Consider the following 16,693-nt stretch of genomic DNA (forward strand, 5'->3'; position numbering starts at 1 on the left):
TACTATGCAGGGGATATGACTACACCACTGACCCTCAGAAACTAAAATTGTTTCCCTCGACCCTGAAAGGGGCTGCTTTAAGATGGTTTATGGGATTAGGTGGTGGGGTTATAAATAATTGGGATCAAATGAAGGAATCTTTTCTAAAAAAATATCAAGATTACTGCAGGTCTAGAGAACTAAAAGATGAAATATTCCAGATGGTGGCTAGACCAAGCGAAACATTAGAAGAATATGTGGAGCGTTTTCAGTATAATTTGCAAAGATCGCCCTATGTATCATCACCCTTACCCGATAATGTGTTGAAAACAACATTAATAAGAGGCATGAAAGAACAATGGATTGAAACATTAAACATTATGGGAAAAGGGGATATTTATCAGGAAAATTTTGCTGACATAATTGATCTATGCATCAGGAGTTCGAGAGGTAGTACACGGATCAAACCAGCAGAACATGATCGGTTTGCAAGAGAAAACAAAATTTCATGAGAATGAGTAACGCGGGCTGAAATCAGAAATTTATTGGAAAACTTTAAAACTGATATACTAGGAACACTGACTACACAATTGGACATTTTGCAGGCCAAGCAAAAGCAAATGGAGGCAGAACAGAATTTAGCTATCTTCTGCCCCAGATGTAGGAAGAAGCATAGCCATAAGGAATGTCCACTAGATGCAGTCCAAATATGCGCCATTTGTACAAAGGATCATTCGACAGAAAGCTGTCCCTCACTACCTGGACTAAAAGCAGTATATAAGGAGGCAGAAGAAGAACCGGAAACGGTGTACATGCTCAACCAGCGTCATCAGTGGCAGCCGCGACAAACTGGTATGTTTTCAGATCCAACTTCTTCTTTTCAGTATCCCCAGTATAACGCTCAACAGTATAACACATGGCAAAGCCAATTTCAGCCCCCATTCCCAAACTGGTCACCACAGTCATATCCTTCTGTTAATCCATGGCTAAATCAGACGGGCCAATCCGGTTGGTCGAATCCTCCTTATCCCCCACCATATTGGCAAAACAGCCCATATCCTCCACAATGGACTCCCCCTACTTCACAAAGTTCAGCCTGGCAGAATAACTGGCAGAGACCAACAAATCAGCCAGTAGGAAATGTCCCTCTCCCTCAACCTACACTGCCAGCTTTACAGCAAAATCCCCAGGCTAATCTGAGACCGCAACTCCCAGCCCAGCCCAATCCCAATCCAAATAACAGACCGGTCCAAGCACTCCAAATTTTAGAAACACCAAATGAAGGACCTGATCTAAGGGAGCGCAATGATCTTCAGCTAAGATCTGGGCGTATTATCCAAACAGAGGGAAATAAAACAGTTCAGATTGAAGAACAGTCACCTAGAGAACATCTGTCACAAGAAGAGGATGTGAATAGACAGCAAACTCATAATCAAGCAACCACATCCTCTCCCCCATTCCCAGAATGTTTAGTCATACCTCGACCCATACAACAATCTAATTTTGACATTCTGGGAGAATTACAAAATTTGTACATAAAAATTCCATTCCTTCAGGCCATTCAAGACATCCCGATATACGCAAAAACTATTAAAGAATTGTGCATAAGAAGGCCAAGGAGGAATATAATAGATAACCCAAGAGTTCAAGTAGTCGGTACTTTATCTGACCTATTGTCAGGAAAGGAAACACCTATTAAGTATGAGGACCCAGGAAACCCAATAATAATTGTTCAAATTTATGGTCAAACCCTAACCAATGCCTTAGTTGATCTTGGAGCTGCAATCAATATATTGACAACTGCTACTTGCCAAAAGCTAGGCATTACATCTGCAGAACCTACCTCAACTTTGCTAGAATTGGCCGATCGGTCTGTGGTTAGACCGGAAGGCATACTGCATGATGTCATGGTCTCGGTTGACTCCTGGGAATACCCAACTGATTTTCTGATAATAAACCCTAAAACCCGACTTGATGGACATCCAATGATCTTAGGAAGACTTTGGCTCGCTACCGCTGATGCCTATATCCGCTGTCGGCAAGGGAACATGATTATAACCAAGGGGGCAGATATCAAGAATTTAGTACTATATCCCCCAACGCAGCCAAGTATCACTATAGTTAAAACTAATAGGCACCCTGTATCATATCTGACTGACAACATCAGATCTCCATTAACTATACAAGAAGCACTAGAGTTCAAAGACCAAACAGAAGATGATGCCATCAGTAATTTCATTAGTCAAACTGAACTCACACCTTGTACCTAGTGTCATATGATAAAAGCGGCATTTGATAACGAAGAAGAAGAGGAACCTCTGAAAGATGCACATGATCACACAATTCCTATCAATTCAGTTGCACATAGTAAAATTGTGGAAATCGAACCTGGAAAGACCTTAAACATTAACGTTGACCTTACACCCGAACAAGAAACAAAACTCATCTATATTTTAAGAAAATATAAAGAAGCATTTGCATGGGATTACCCTGATATGAAAGGAATTGACCCGCAGTTATGTACACACCACATCTACATAGAAAATGATGCAAGACCTGTTAGGCAACCTCAGAGAAGACTAAACCCTCACCTAAAATAAGTAGTAAAAGCTGAGCTTCAAAAACTTTTAGATGTTAACTTCATCTACCCTATCTCTGATAGTAATTGGGTCTCCCCGCTTGTGGTGGTACCAAAAAAGAATGGGAAGTGGAGGATCTGCGTGGACTACAGGGAGCTAAATAAGGCAACACAAAAAGATCACTTTCCTCTCCCGTTCATCGATCAAGTATTGGACACTTTGGCAGGGAAGAAATTCTTTTCTTTTCTCGACGGCTTTAGTGGGTATAACCAAATACAGATTGCCCCTGAAGATCAGGACAAAACTACTTTTACTTGTCCTTGGGGAACATTCGCCTACCGAGTTTTACCTTTTGGTTTATGTAATGCCCCTGCCACATTCCAAAGGGCTATCCTTAGCATTTTTGCAGATCTAATAAATGAAGGACTGGAAGTATATACGGACGACTTTACTCCATACGGAGATGAGTTTGATCCAGCATTGCAGACACTAGAAAAAGTCCTACAACGTTGCATAGCTACCAAGCTTTGTTTAAGCCATGAAAAATGTTACATGATGATGACAGAAGGACTTATTTTAGGACATTACATTTCAGCAGCTGGCATTCAGGTAGACCCAGCCAAAATCCAAATACTTTTGCTCATTCCTACTCCTACTACTCAAACAAAGGTACGTAGCTTTCTTGGATTCTATGGTTATTACAGAAGATTTATAGAACATTATTCATGTATTGTTGCACCATTGTATGCATTAACTGGTAATATTGATTTCTGTTGGACAGAAAAATGCGAACGTGCCTTCAACGATCTGAAGAAGCTCGTATCTACAGCCCCAGTTCTTCGGGGACCAAATTGGGATTTGCCATTCCAGATATCATCTGATGCCTCAGATACAGCCATTGGAGCGGTCCTTGGACAGGAGGAGGATAGAAAACCATATGCAATTTATTACATTAGCAAAAATCCATCCCCTGCTGAATTGAATTATACTGTCACTAAAAAAGAATTTTTAGCTGTTATACATGCTATCAATAAATTCAGACATTACATTACTGGATATCCTGTTATCCTGTACACAGATCATTCTTCTATAAAATATTTAGCAAATACGCCTGTCACAAATGGCAGAATAACTAGATTGCTGATTTTATTGCAAGAATTCGATATTACAATCAAGGATCGACCCGGGAAAGAAAACCCGGTAGCTGATTTCCTCTCAAGAGTGCCAAAACCAGTCGATGCAGCAGCAGTTGAAGATCAGTTTCCAGATGAGCATCTCTTTGTTGTTGCTGTTCAAACACCCTGGTATGCGGATGTCGCCAATTACCTAGCAGTAGGTAAGTTACCAAAGCATCTAACCCCTAATGAGCGAAAACAGATTGTTCAACGAAGTACCAAATTTTCCTGGATTAGGGGTTATTTGTTTCATACAGGGGCAGACATGCAAATCAGAAGATGTGTTAGACAAGATGAAATTTTTGATATATTGAAAGCATGCCATGACCAACCATGTGGTGGACATTTCGCTGATCGTAGGACTGCACATAAAGTATTACAAACAGGGTATTATTGGCCCACAATTTTTAAAGATGCAAAGAAATTCGTCCAAGCATGTGACAGTTGCCAGAGAGCGGGACACCCTAGTCACTCAGATGAGATGCCTTTGAAACCACAGTTATTCATCGAACCATTTGAGCGTTGGGCTCTTGATTTCGTGGGACCAATCAACCCGCCATCAAACCAAAAAACATACATTTTGGTGGCAACAGAGTACGTCACCAAGTGGGTTGAAGCAGAAGCCTTGCCCAGAGCTACAGAAGAATCTGTTATACAGTTCCCGCTCCATCTATTTGTGCGTTATGGCCTCCCTGGAGAGATAATTACATATGGAGGGCCACAGTTTGCTGGAAACAGAATAGCAGCAACACTCAATAATTATCATGTTCAACATAAAGTTACCACCCCATATCACCCGCAGGCAAATGGGCAAGTAGAAAGCAGTAACAAAATAATAGAGACGATTCTAACAAAAACAATTGCATCACATAGATGTGACTGGGCAGCCAAACTACCAGAAGCACTGTGGGCTTATAGAACAACATGGAGAAGCACTACTGGTCACTCACCTTATCAGCTAATGTTTGGAAAACAACCTATCTTTCCTATAGAATTTGAAATCCAGACATTACAAACAGCACAACAAGTTGGTTTAGATTTAACTAAGGCACAGACTAATCGACTACAACAGATTAATGAGCTGGATGAAATTAGGCTCTCTGCACTTCAACACACTGCTCTGATACAGCAGCAGAGAGCTAAATGGCATGATGCTCTCATTAAAAACAGAGTCTTCCATGAAGGAGACTGGGCTCTTTTGTATGACTCTAGATTTCAGGACTTCCCCGGGAAACTCCAGACTCGTTGGTTGGGACCATATGAAATTCAGAAAGTGCATGACAATGGGACCCTTACCTTGACTACTATCAATGGTTCTGGATATACCTTCAAGGCAAACGGCCATTGAGTCCATCTCTATCGCAAACCACTTACTTGGGAGTCCTTCTGCCAACAACTACACTAAGATTCAGATATGGAGATCTTAGGGGAGGAATACAAGTCTTCCCCGCCTGTAACTCACTAAAAAATCTACTTTTCTTTATAATTTGTATATAACTTATCGAATTATTTTTGTACATATTTTTTGCAGTATGTTTTGTTATTTCTGCTGTTCCTTTTCCAAAAGGAACAACACTTTTGATTTTTGTTGTTCCTTTTCCAAAGGAACAGCACTTGTGATTTTTGTTGTTCCTTTTCCAAAAGGAACAACACTGGTGATTTTTGCTATTCCTTTTCCAAAAGGAACAGCACTTGTGATTTTTGCTGTTCCTTTTCCAAAAGGAACAACACTTGTGATTTCTGTTGTTCCTTTTCCAAAAGGAACAACACTTTTGATTTTTGTTGTTCCTTTTCCAAAAGGAACAACACTTTTGATTTCTGTTGTTCCTTTTCCAAAAGGAACAACACTTTTTATTTCTGCTGTTCCTTTTCCAAAAGGAACAACACTTTTGATTTTTGTTGTTCCTTTTCAAAAAGGAACAAGCACTTTTGATTTTTGCTATTCCTTTTTCCAAAAGGAACAGCACTTGAAACTTACGATTTTTTTGCGGTTCCTTTTTCAAAAGGAACAGCACTTGTGTGTTTTTGCTGCTTCCAAAAGGAACAGCACTTTTGATTTCTGCCGATCTTTTTTTTTTTAAAAGGGAACGGCATTTCCTTGAAACTGCTGTTCCTTTCTCCAAACGAACAGCATCTGTGAACTGTTATTATGACCTTCCTTGAAAGGAACATTACTCATACGATTTTGAAACAACTTGCTCCCTCTACCCAAAATTAAGGATGTTTATTGCTGATGTTCTTTCAATTCTTTTGGAATACGGCTATACATTTATGAGATTAAAGCGAAAAAGCAGCATACCGAAATCACTAAATCATAAATCGCTATCTTTATAAGAAACTGCCCTGACTTGGTGAAAGGATGCGAAGAAAGACATGCTTACTTATCATCTTTTGCTGCCATTGTTCTACTAACTTCGTTCTGATTGGTTATCTGTATTATGATGGTTCTTTTTCTTTAATTATCATATGGCAATAGGATCAAAAGATCTATACCTTTCTATTGGGATATTAAGACTTCTTCCACCATTCCTACTCTTAAGGAGTGTTGAACCACCCTTTGTGCATAAACAGGAAAGGCTCTCTATTAAAAAGAAGCAAAATAGAATTCCTAAAGACTGTCAAATTGCAGGATAGGAAGTCTCATTACGAGCTGGCCTACCATGATCATCACGATGGAAGCGAAGTGGCATTCTCATTAGGGCCACCACACCTGGGAAATGGTCCAAAAGGTATATCAAACAAATAATCCTTGGAACAGGAGGTCTCACCACGAGCCGGCTTGCCCACTATTCGCTCCTTCCTCGTGAATGGCATTATGACTAACTGGTCACCAAACCAGCATAGTGGCCTACATTTTGACATTGCTCAAACGCTTCCTCGCATACACAAAGGACTATGGTTCCAGGGTTGAGAAAAACAACTCTGCCAAGGTTATGGACACCTGTCGGCAGCAGAGCACTGTTAATGGTATTGAAGTCGTATGTTTACACCAATAGGTAAGAAGATTACGTCCTTTTGCTTCTTATGTTGTGATAATTAAATTATATAATATTACCCAACCATATAGCGCATGACTATATATCATCGCCAATCATTACGAAGCTACTGATAGTGACCGCATGAGACCTTCTATTTATGGCAAATGTTTGATCCCCGAACTTCCATCAAATCACCGCAGCCCCATATCATTAAAAGCGATCTAACTTTTTTTACCTCGATTTCAGTATTAGGCTTTTTTTGGCAAACATGTCATATATCCATAAGTTGTTCCATAAAGACCTTGCGGCAGAACAGACGCTGCTCCTTTATTTGATGGTTGGGACAGCGTATCACATTGCGGGGGGGGGGGGGGTAACCTCATCATTCCCCAGAGTACGTGTCAATCCGTTATTTGAGAAAATTTTGTACTCAAGCACGGCATGGCTCAACGGTATGATCTTTTGCTATTTTTTTTTCTTCTGCATGAGCTGACGTTCGAAGTGATTTCCATAGCATACGCTGTTGCATTTAAATTTGAACGAGGAATACACTACCAACTTCTCTGCACTTCAACAAACAGCTGTTGTTCCTTTGAAAATTAGCAATGAAACTATGGGAGGAAGGTCAGTCCGCCGAGAACCGCAAACATTAACTGTTTCGGCTACAACCCGAAGAATCCTGAAAAGAGCAGGATGGTTGACCTATTTCAACCGCCTGAAGGAGTCTAATGAAACAGTAGCAAGAGAATTTTTACAGAACTTACAGGAAGAATACTCCACAGTAAGAGGAAGGCGAATTGAAGTCACCAATGACATAATAGCAAGAGTCACGGGACTACCGGCCACGGGACCAGTATGGACAATAAAGAAGGAAAGGCTGCAGAAGATTTTGGAAATCTTTCAGGACGAGGGTCAGAAGTTGACAATCCAAGGAAAGGGGGTGCTACCAGCAATGCTAGGAGAGCCATGGGCGGAATTGGCAAAAATCATCCAAAGCTACATCACTTGCGAAGGTAGAAAAGACGTGGTAAGACCACGACATCTTAAACTCCTAGTTGTCTTAAAACAAAAATGTTCTGTGAATTTTCCTGCATTGTTGAATTCACTATTGCATGATGTCGCACAAAGTATGAAGAAGGCATAGCATGTAGAATCAGTTATTAGCCACCACGGATTAATTCGCTTGATAGTAAATTACAGTCTCACCCAGCAGCAGAGCAGCTAGGAAGAACTAATTGCTGTTATCAATAAAGGGACGGCCACATTTGGACGTCTGAAAAAATGAAAACGAGTTGATAACACACCCCAACGTCTAGAGAAACGAAAACAGGACACTTGCACAGAAGTGCAACCTGAAAAACAATCCGAAAAGCGGAAACATGACGCTATTACACTCGAACAACCAGAAAAGCGTAGAAAGTCAGCAAGGCTCGCAGGGTTACAAGGAGGGCTGGAGAAGCCCCAGGCAAGCACGAGCCAAGCAATAGAAATCGAAGATGAGCAGTCTGCAGAAACAGAAGCAGAAGAAGAAAGCAGTAAGGAAACAGAGCAGTCCGCAGAAACAGAAACAGAGGAAGAAGGCAGCGAGGAAACAGAGCAGTCTGCAGAGACAGAAATGGAAGGAGAAGATGCCGAGGAAGAAGAGCAGTCTGCAGAGGCAGAAACAGAAGAAGGAAAGGAGGATCCAGAGAAATCTACAGGGAGAGAAGAAGAACAAGATGAGCAGACTGAAGAAAAAGGAGACGAAAAGGAAGAAGTTGAGCAGTTCGAGCAGGAGGAAGGAATGGAACAGCAGGAAGGGAGCCCATTACAAGACCCGTTAAGGGAAGATGAATTGGCCGACATTTTGGCCAATATGGGTGAATATGGCCAACCCCTGAGTCCATCAAACCTCCATGCCGAAGAGAAAACCCAGGAGAAAGATGCACCCAAGGAATTGCATGAAGAAGAGGCAGAAATAGAAAACTTGCCCATTCATAATGAAAAGATATTAGAAAATGCTGAGCAAGAACAGCCCGTTCCTAGTCAGGAGCCACCAGAGGAAAGTCCGGAGGAAATAAGGGCAGAAGAGGAATCAGCCCAAGAAATAACGGAGCCAAGTAAGGTTCTTACCCCGGAACAGTTACCTCAGGAAGAAAATCAGGAAGCCAGCCACAATCCAAACTGCAGCGAACAACTTGCTGTTCCTTCGAAAGAGATGATGGAAATAAGGGAATTACAAAGGGAAAAGTGGACATTGTTGAACATAATAGCCCAGCTTCACCAGCAGATTAAGATTATAAAAGCAAGGCAAAGGGTGAAGGGGACTTCAAGAAGAAAAGTTCTGACCACACCAGTAAGGCTCCTTAAGGGCAGGAGGCGGAGGACCAGAAGCCGTCCCACTGCTCAAAACCCTAACAGAAGCCAAACTGCTGTTCCAAATGAAGCTGAAAAACAAACTGCTGTTCCATTTGAAAAGGAACAGCAGTGGGCTGGAGTTCGTGTTAAAATTGAAAAGGATGATAAGATGGTTCAAATGGAGGCACCACCATTGGGAGTAATAAGGGCTCTGAACTCGAAGCAGCGTAATAAGAAAGTTCAAATAAAGCTCCCAGCCTCCACGGATGCATGGAAGAAGGACCCGAAAACAAGAACCCTCCACCAACATTTGAAGCAGGCCCAGCAAGAAGCAGAAAATCTCAGGGAGCAAATGGTCCCCCGAGAAAAATATGAAGAATTACAGCAGCAGCTAAGGAACGTCAACTTATCTGAAAGCCAAGCTTTCGAAGGATGGCAAAGGGAACAGGAGAAAGTTGCCAAGGTAACCCGTAGATTAGATGTAGTTATTAAACAAATGGATACCTTGTGTTCTTTATATAATGACGTTCTAGCATGTAGAGCCCTTGCCAAAAATTATGCCCTATTTTTAATGGAGAGGTATTTACAATTGAAAATAAAGGCTGTCAAAGCAGGCACTCCTATACATATTAACACTATGGATGATTTCATAAACTGTTGTAAACATTACGGCGTGAAAGTCCATAGATTATTATGTGAATTTTACTTGCATAACTTTATACTAGAACAAGAGACTGAATTGAACCCAAGCCCTTTTGTTGGGGACATTCAATTGCAAGCATTTATCTCATTTGCAGTTAATCAAATTAAATGGCTCAAAGCTTATAACGCTTTTCAAAAACAAGAGAACGGATTAGATCTTTGGGTAAGAGCCGAACCTAGGGATCCAGCGCAGTTATGGAGGAGTCATAGAAACCTTATGAGGGCTCCAGGAGTGATTGAAGTGCTAGGACCCATGCATGAGGCAATCATTCGGCAGGGACTTGAATACTTTTCCTCTATTAAGGACCCTGCCATTAATGCAGCTAAATTTCGATATCAAGTATCTAATCCGAATATTCAGTTCTGAGAACCATTTAAATACGAGAACTTTAGACTTGCTGCTAGCCGTTTTCCCCTCTATGGTGAAATTGTTTTGAGAGCAGGGCCATCCTGGTTAGGATATAGGTTCCGGAGTCCAATCATTTGGCATCCAGCACCTGGATACCAAGCCCTATATGAGATGCCCGAGGGTCAGACAGGCCACTTCTTTGATTATTTAGTTTCGCATCATGACTGTAGACCCTCACATGAGATTCCATCTCCAGCTTACTCACTCACTGCATTGCATATCAACTACATTGTTTTCATGAGGTCATGAAAAATGGTAAGCTGGGGTGTGTGTAGAGTCTCAAAGAAGGTATGTTTTGATGGTTATTTCAGTATCTTTTTCATTAGGATATATAAGCCTTTCTGCATTTTAAACTTAGATCATAACGAAACACGTGAGGTTAATAGGAAAAACTGATAATTGTTGTTCTTACGTGCAGGAAGGAGGAAAAGCAGAAATTAGCCATCTCAAAGGGAAAGACAAAGAGGAGCTAACTGCTGTCCCTTTGATGGGAAACCGCAAACAGACCAAATCAAAACGGACCAACCCAGAAAAGGAAGCGGAGATACCAGTTCGGAGCAGAAAAGGAAAGAAGTGACTCAGGGTTAATGATTCTGTGAATCCCTCAGGATCTTAGATCCTGAGGGATTGCTATTTTATCTATTTTTTGTATCTAGATATCTCCATCATCATCCTTATATAAGAGATAGCATTTTTGGCTATAGAGAGGTTCTGTGGTAATTCCTTTTTAACAGATCAAGACTATGATCTTTATATCTTGTTAAGACTTGCTCTGCTGTAAGTTTATTTCATGCATTAATACAGACTTGGTTACTCTTTTATCTTTGATCCTGGATCAACTTTAAGCAGTGTACCCCTGGAGGCTAAGGGCCCGGCCCTGGAGGACACTTGCTCTTGTACCATTACGCGTGGTTTCTGTGTGGTTTGATCATAGGCGTGATCTGGTAATCTGTTGTGTTTTATGAACATTATATTACATGCTCTGTTATGTTTAACTTGCTTAATGTTCCTGCAAATTGAAGTCTTATATTGACACTGCATTATGTTACCAATTCATTAAAGTGTTGATTAATCTCTACAGGATATTATCACTCCAGTACAGAGTTCATGGTGATTGTGTTTTAGCATTATGACAGTTATCTTGAGAAGTCTGATTTCATATGATTATTGAATGTTACTGTTTATATCTTGAAATGCAATCGCATATGTTTATTTCAATCAATAACGGAAGAAGATTGAGCACGTTGTGTTTCGAGGGTTGTAATTCTTTTAAGACTGCAGGATTGATGTTTTGATTGGAGTGGTTAGATAGAATCGCAGCTTGATGAACTTGGTTATTGTTTATTCCAGTTGCTGTTCCATTTAGTTGCTGTTCCATTTCTGAATTGTTGTTCCATTTCAATTGCTAGTCTATTTCAAGATTGCCGATTTTTTGTTTCATTTACTTGCCATTTCTTAAGGACAGACTCAGGCTGTAGTGAGTGTCAGCTTCTGCTATTTGGCTCCCAGACCTCTGATCTGCTCCCATCAGTTATGAAATGGATATGTTATTGCCACCGAACCTTCGACTGATGCAATTCTTGGTGTGATTTAGCCTTTTGAAGTAGTTAAGTTGTAGACATGTAGCCATTTACTTTTGTAGCCTTTAAGTAGTTGTACTACGAGCATTACTCTGACAAGTGCTAAGCCTCAGACTGAGACACTCTTTTGAAATAGCAAGACGTTCCCGGATTGACATTCTAATGTGAGGTAACTAGAGGTGAAAGAGACCCTTTTTATAGCTCTACAGAAACCAACGACACTTCCTTACAAATTACAAAATTCCAGCCTCTGGATCTCTCAGATGAGGGATCCATTTACAGATATTTGCAGAGGGACGAGTCAACTTCTGGGTTTTTTATTAGTGTCATTTCACTAATAGTTCTTGGTTCCACTTGGAGATTTCATAATCTCTTACTCATCCCTAGGTGAATTCAGAGAGGCAGGGGTCATATGAGAAGTTTCTAGATGATTCTCTGGGTTTCCACTTAGCAAACTGTCTCTGCCATTTGTCTAATCTCGCCCATTGTACCCTACATTAGGCCTTTTCAGTATGCATCACACCTCTTGTGTGTAGTAGGTGAGATACATCGTACTTTGACCAAGGAGCAGTCTGTATGGTCCAGTTTTGACCAGTTCTGAGTTGTTTTTCATGTGGAATTTCTGGGAAATGATGTAATCAGTTGACCTTGATATTTTAGGGTGTGAAACAACATTTTTAGGGGTTTAAAAGCCCTTTTTTTATTGACATATGTGATTGGGGTTGCAGTTCCCAAATATTTCTATAACACTCCTTGAAGAGGGGGATTGTTTCCCTACAATTCCCTAAAATTGTGGATCATTCCCTAATTGATTTCGAATTCCAAGGAGGATAGATCCTATGGAAGCCAACCAAGCTCAAGATCCTCTTTTGGTGGGGAACAACACATCCCTACATTTTCTCAATCAATGTAGGTCCAAAATCTATTCAATAACTTCATAATATTCCATTCATTTATTTGCAGGCAATAAGTCCCTACATTATCTCATTCAAAATTTACTCAATGTTTTCTCAATATTTTGCAAAAATAAATAATATTAGGCACATAATAAACAAGGAGAAATATAATTCTTAGGGACCCATTAATACTATGAATTAACTCTATAATGTGAAAGTAAAGGGTTAAATAAATGTTTTAGGCCTCTAGGAAAGACCAAATGGGCCTTATAAAATGTCCAATTTTGGGGCCCATAACAATTCATGGATTATTCATGTGCATTTCCTTCCTCTCATGATTTTATTGGATCTTTTGAGAAGCATACCTTAGGAGTTGGTAGGAAGCTTATGAAAAATATGGGATATGAAGGAAGAGGTCATGGGGTTAATGGTCAAGACATCATTCAACCATTAGAGGTTTAAGGAAGGCCTCATTTTGTAGGCGTGGTTATGTTGAAGGAGAAAGCTATAAAATGGTCAAAGTAAGATGCTATACAGAAACCAACTCAACATCGCTATTATACCCTTCTATGCAAATCAAAGACACATCACTCTTGGGAAGTGATAAATATAACAAGAGATCTAGGAGAAAGATGAATTCAAAATCTTCCCAAAAGAATTGCAACAATAAGAGTGCTCGAAGGTATAAGTTGATTATTCTAGTGTCTTTTTAAATTATATAACTAATGGCAATGTCATAAGTAGCTTATGGAATTTTTTTCCTAGTTCATTTTTTGGAATGGATAACCATTGTGTGGCAAATTGTTGAAAGAGGAAAGCATTATACAGGGAAATCATATCCATGTGAAATGATGCAAGACAGAAAGAACACCTTTCAAGTCCACATGGCATGAAGGATTTTCTATGAAAGTACAAGTGCAAGAACTAATGCACCCATTGCAACATGAGTGGGTATTGGGATGTAAATTGTCGGAAGCTTCACCGAGAGCTTCATAAAAAATGATACAAGAAAATTGTGCAAGCACCTATCTAGAAGGAGGTTGTAGAAGAGAAGGTGGAACATTCGATCATTATTCCTGAACCAATCCTTGAAGAAACTCAGCAAAACAAGGAAAGTCCTTAAGCCTAATTAGTAAGAGTTGGGTATATTATTTGTCTAGCTAATAGTTTCATCTTTGTAATTCATATGCTGCTTGAAACCTTTTGAAGGGAAAGTTTTTAAAAGTGATGATTTTTATAAAATAATTTGCAACATTATGGTTTTTAATGCCTTTTATTATATAGCAAAGAGTATGGGAGTTTAAGAAATCATCAAGATAGGTTAAATTATGTTTGTAAGATTTTGGACGACCAAAATCCCTTTTATGGGGAGGTTTCATCCAAGAGGAAATTTGTAACCCTTCATAATTAATAGCCTCAAAATATGACAAAAAAATCATCATTGCATAGGGCTCGACAAGACCTTTCTGACATTGTTTGAATGGCCTCAAATGGACTCCAAATGGAAATTTATGGTGATATGAAGTTTTTACCAAAAAACAAAAAGGGAGTCTATGGGGCTGCCACATGGTAGTGAACGTATGCTAATGTGGTAGGTTGAGATTAAGAAAGGTGGTATAGATCATATGATGATGTGGCAGGCTTAAATCCATGCATGTGGTCAAGTTCGTAAGATGATGTGGCAAGCTAATATTTTGACATGTGTTATGTTGTATGGAGAATAGTACACATCACACATAAGCATTAGAGAAATTTTGAGGTCTAAAAGGGGCCTCAAAACAAAAATGTACAACCAAATCCAACTTTATAAGAACTAATAGGATTCAAGAATATGATGTCAACCATGGGGAATGATTCACCATTTTTGGAGTCAAAAAGTAAAAAGATTAAAAAAAATAAAATAAAATAAAAAACTAGTTTTTCAACTTGTATTTTCAACTCATCTCCCTACGGTTTTACTCAAATTTTGAGTGGTAGCACTCATTAGATGAAGAATTTAATTCCCTCTCCAAGGATTACCCATGTTCATACTTTTGACGAATCTTGCTACATGAAAAATGAGAAATACACCAAAATATGTGATTGCAATCACGTATTTTCATGTATTTCACATTTTTCGTGTAGCAGAGTCCATCGAAAGTATGCAACATGGGTGCTCCTTGGATGAGGAAATAAATTTTGCATCCAATGAGTGCTCCCACTCAAAATTTGAGTAAACCGTAGGGAGATAAGTTGAAAATACAAGTTGAAAAGGTATTTTTTCTCTTTTTTCCTTTTAGAAGTTGATGATGTAATCTAATATTATTTTTTTATTTCCACTATTATTTTATAATATTCCTTAGGAGGCCAATTTTAGACCTCAAAAATTCTCTAATGGCAGTGATGTCACAATGTAGGTAGAGGACACATGGCATTGTTGGCATTGACATGGAAGACTCTAGGAGTGACATGTGGCATAGTTCACAAGTGACATGCAAATTGCATTCACAAGATGATGTGTCAGGTAAGTTGATAGGGCGACACATGGACCAATCAAGGAGTGCCAAGTGGCACCTTGGAATAACCCAAAAGGTTTAAAGGCTAGAAAAAACTTGGGGATTGTTGAAACAAAATTTTTTGGAGGTTGGAGCCATGGGGTTTTGACCCCAAGATTATTGGAATGACCCACCATGAATCAACCAATGGGCCATGATAAGTGGTTGTACAAAATGGTGGAATATATTTTATTTAACATATTTTTTGTGCGGGGTTAGAAGGGGAAGGTCTACAAGTTTGACCATGTGACCTATCCTATGGTTACACAAATCTTTAAACCACTCAACACATGTACCATTGTGATATGCTATCAATGGACTATAAAAAAAACAATATTGAATTGTGAGTATTTCAAAGGAATAAAAAATCACAACAAGCGCAACCCCAATAGGCTCGACGCTTGGTTGGTTGGCACCAAAAATTTAAAAACAAACCTAATAACTAGCATGCCACAAACCTAAAACTAGGTAGGGTGTGGGTGAAAAAGTGGTAATATGAAAGGGTTTGAGTACCATTGGGACTTTTGCAAACTATAGAGTGTTTATAGTAAAAAAATGTGGTTTTCGATGTAGAGTTGATCATGAAGAATTCACCTAAGTTTGTGTAATAGAATAGAAGGATGGTGTTGAAGTGTCTGTGGATAGAGTATGCAAGTCAATATGGCTTTGTTTTAAAACATGGAAGGTGTGGAATGGAAAACCAAGGCAGTTGCAAATACTCTTCAAGTGGTTTGAGCATAGGAAGACTCTGATTAGTGCAACAATCTTCCTAGAACTAGTGGTGGAATCAAGGTTCCCATTTTATGTAATAAAGCTTGTAGATTTCTTTCCATTAATGGAACAATTCCTTATTTGAGCTAGCTTAGAGATGTAGCCAGAACAATGGGTGAATTCTATTTTATGTCTCTTATTTATGCTCATTCACTTCTATTCTCTTATTAATTGATCATTAATGTTTGTGAATTTATGATAAGCTAAATCAAACTTGAGTAATCTTAACATGCATCTATCAGTGATTTCGATCTAGATCAAGTGGTATCAAAGATAGTATAAGAAGAAGCGTAGATCTTAAATGGAACTATGGGCAAAGGATTGAAGAAAAAGAGGATTCAAAATCTCAAGGAAATTAATCAGTGCATCCAAGTGGAGAATGTTGAGTTGAGGATATTTCTTCTAGAAGTAGAAGCCATGACGCATCCTAGAAGAAGTTATAGAAGAGAAAGTTTGAGAATGCTCCAACATATGATAAGCAAGAAACCCTTAAAAGTATAAAAACTTTGATGGTGCATTGCTTCATGATGAGGATGATGAATGCAAATCATCTCAAAAGTGCGGGGAACAAATTCATGCATGAATCAAGGTTAGTTCTTCTACTTGAACTTGTGACCATGGAAGGTATACAAGTTCTGATTATTTAGATTCTTGCTCTAAGAAGAATGATCCTTGCATGTTTTTTCAAATGTTGGAGGAGGAAAAGTATGCATAGGGAAATAAAGGTGGCATACTCCAAGCTACATCTATAAC

This window comes from Pinus tabuliformis, chromosome J, assembly GCF_031772625.1.
Source record: "Pinus tabuliformis cultivar Carrire ecotype Pingquan chromosome J, CPIR1, whole genome shotgun sequence".
Lineage (NCBI taxonomy): Eukaryota > Viridiplantae > Streptophyta > Pinopsida > Pinales > Pinaceae > Pinus > Pinus tabuliformis.